Raw genomic sequence first — 3,805 nt, forward strand, 5'->3', positions numbered from 1 at the left:
TTATATATTACATACACACTCAGAAATATGTAATAAACTTTAATGTAATTTGTATATGTATAAAATTTTTATATAAAAATAATAAGGTACGTATAGTAGAAAGTATTAAAAAGGTATAGAAGTATTAAAGCTGAAGTTGAACTTCCAAAGTATAGGAAATATAGGAAGTATAGGAAAGTATAGGAAAAAAAGTATAGGAAGACAAAGAAAATACTGTACGATATGTAATGTATATTATAATATTTCCACAGTTTTTCGTGTATGTTTCTTTTCAAGAGCAGGAGTTGGAAAGAAACATCTCATCGAATACCATGTTCTGACTTGCAAATGCAGCAAGACCGCACCATTATAAAATTGCAACTTTTAATTTGTAAATTAATGTATGTACAATAATCCGCTGCAATCCGTCGAAGCTCTCGTTATCATTCTCAGTCAACTTAATACTCTCGGATATCTATCTTCGTTGCTCTTGGCTACTCCCCGACCTGCCGCGACGACCAATCAATTCATTACTAGAAAAGAAGAGAACTACTTCGCGACTATTTCTCTCTCTTTCTATCAAGTCTTCAGCTTCTCTCGTATGAACGCTCCGTCTATCTTATAAGTCTATGGGAATACCTATATCTCTAGTGCCTTACTTTTGGGCGACACAAGTGCCCCCCATCGGCGCCTATCAAGTGTCTGGCAACAATGGCTTCCCATCACCTTTCGGTGAGATCAAATGTCACTCCAGATCAAATGTCGCTCGAACGTCATGCGGCATTTGGACCGTGCGCGGGGCGATAAGGTGAGGGGGACAGCGGAAGGCGGAGGCAATTCGAAAATCGGTCGAAAGTTACATACATTTTATGTATGTTTACTTTGAATTGGCACCTTTAATTAATAATATATCAGTTACTTTTTGTGGTAATGTATTATTATTAGATAAAAAGGTTTAAATTTTTGAGTATCTTTTTTTGAACATGGCTTGACCTTTATAATATTACAGTCTTCAACAAGAACGTACAGGCTGTTTCTTTGTAAATCGCCAACCGTATTCGGAATCAAGCAATCATTGTCTAATAGTATTAAGGCTTACATCTATACCCTTTTTCAATTAAAGATTTTTCGCTCATCGTAATGAACATCCAGGATTCTTCTCAAATATCTTGATGATAGCTTTGTCGTCCTTTTTCGTCGTTGACCGTCGGGTGCTATATACGTTCCGGCAGGTCGTCGACATATTTTGTTTCGTTTCACCCACTTCCTGACGAATCCTGACTTTTTCATATAGTGCCCGGCTGCATACGACATTTTCGGTCCTTTCGGATGTGTGCAAAGAAACACTGCATCAAAACGACTTGCATACGAGGCACTCATTGTGGTTATTTGCTCTGTTACAGTCAAAACAAGTCACATTAGGGTGCTGTCCCATGACAGTCGGATTTCGGAAAACGGAATCTCGGAAAAGTACTAAATCGAATATAACCTCAAAGCATTCTTCCGAACTGTCCAGTGAATCGGAAGAACCAAACTTAACATCTATACATCATCTATTAATGAAGTGCGAACCGTACGCTCTTATTGAACAGACTTTATACTCAATAATTGCAATAGTACGATAGACTAGAGACCCTCTAAGGTAAATGTCCCAGTTTGCGACCATGACCCTGTTTGTGACCACTTTAAGACTTATATGAAATTAATCAGAAATTTCAAGTAATTTATCTGTGAAAACAATATTTATTACGTTTTTCAATTAATAATCCATCGTTTTGATATGTGATGTAGTGATATTTGGTAAACAGATAACTCATGAAAATGTGAAATAAGGTGCCCGTATCGTCATTAAGTGCAGATCGAGCACGTTGTTGTCGCCACGTTGGTAGACATGGCGTTTGTCGCGGCAAAGTCATAGCTGTGTCATATTGTCGTAGACAAACGTTCATAAACAGTTTTTGTGATAAAGTTTTAGTTAACAAGTGAATAAATATTGTGCTATGTGTGAATTCTGAAAAAGGTTGGTAATTTTGAGTATATAAGTGAATATGACAAATCGGTTCAATAAAACACGCATGTTTCTATCTGTGATTGTCTCAAGAGAACTAGCTATAACATTAAATTTCGTTGCTTTTTTCAAAAAGATAACAATTAATACTCATCTCCATATGTTTCTAAACACGTATGAGTTACATTTTGGACGAATAAACGGAAATATTCGATGTACGCTCGAAGGAAAATTTTGGTGGCAATGCTATCACTTTTGGCTAGGTCGCTTACAATGGACATCGTGTGTATTGCATCATGTGCGTCGGTCACTAAGTGATACATGGTGATACATTCGATCCAATGCACCAGTCACTAATGTAGGATTCACACTGCGTACGACATCCGACGTACGACGGTATGATATCCAATAGCAGAGCTTATTACAAAATATTGTTAGCTATTATATCAAGAAAACAAGCTCTCCTATTGGATATCGGACGTCGTACGTCGGATGTCGGACGCAGTGTGAATCCTACATAACCGTGGAGTCACAAATAGGGCAAAATTAAAATCAAGCGGTCACTAATGTCTACATTTACATAGTTTGCTATTTATTTTTTTATATTTATTAGATTATGTTTACAATCCCAGTAAAGCATGTTTTTCGATACAAAAATGATTAATCTTGAGTTCGGTATAATTGATTCCTGATTTTAATCACTCTAGAGTATTTTTCATTCGTATTAACTCATGCAATTTTCTTATAAGGTCACAAACTGGGACATTTACTTAACAGAGACTGGCACATCAGGGTGCCAGTTTTAATTGGTCCGCCATTTCCTAGCGATTCCCGCTCGTATTCAAATTTCAATTACTGCATTTTTACTTGGAATGTAAATAGTATGTAATGATAAATATTATAGAAATATTAAAACAGTGCTTTTTACATCAATATAAATAATATACGTGAAATAAAAAGACATGTCAAATTTTATCGTCATAGTTATATACATCTTTATTTTTAAATAACTTTGTTATAATAGCTGTTTTTTGACATTTATGATTTAATTTTTGACTTTGTTATTAAATTTTAAACATTGACTCTTATATTGTCTTCGTTCTTTTTGTTTATACGTTAAATAATTTCTATATTTAATATTCTTTCTTAATTCTATTAAATCTTTTTCAAATAAAATTAAAGTAAGGTTAGGAAATCAGTGACAAAAGTAAAAACACTTAACATTTCTAAAATTTATTTAAAAAAGATGTGTACTGCCAATGATTTATTATCATATCTCCTATTAATATTAGTATTTTTCTTACTTAATGTTCTTAATTTGAATACGACAAACTTTCTAATAATTTTAGGAAACAATTGATAATTTAAAACATGTTTAGCCGTAACCTGACTAAAGACAGATATTAAATAATTTTTCCAGAATTGTGCAGTGCAACCACCTATTTTTGTTATTATTTTGTACTGAGCAAAAACCACGAACACAACCTTGAATCAACTTGAATAAACGAATACATACGAACGCACATATTCGTGTGAGTGAAAGAGTGAAATGGCCTATATTTCTCTCTCACTTGTAGGATTTCACTAGGAAATGGCGGACTCGCTGATGGCCAATCTCTGTTAGAGGGTCTCTACGATAGACTATTGAAATGTGGATAAGAATAAAATTAAAATAAAATTTAACTCAGAACTCACGTAAATTATATTAATAAAATTCTAACCCTAAAGCCTGGTAGTATGTGTTAGATGACTTTTTGAGGTTATGTTTTTGTTGAACAGATACTACGTTTTTATATAAAACAATAGATGGCTGTACTA

Source organism: Cyphomyrmex costatus, unplaced genomic scaffold, assembly GCF_001594065.2.
Source record: "Cyphomyrmex costatus isolate MS0001 unplaced genomic scaffold, Ccosl1.0 scaffold97, whole genome shotgun sequence".
Classification (NCBI taxonomy): Eukaryota; Metazoa; Arthropoda; class Insecta; order Hymenoptera; family Formicidae; genus Cyphomyrmex; species Cyphomyrmex costatus.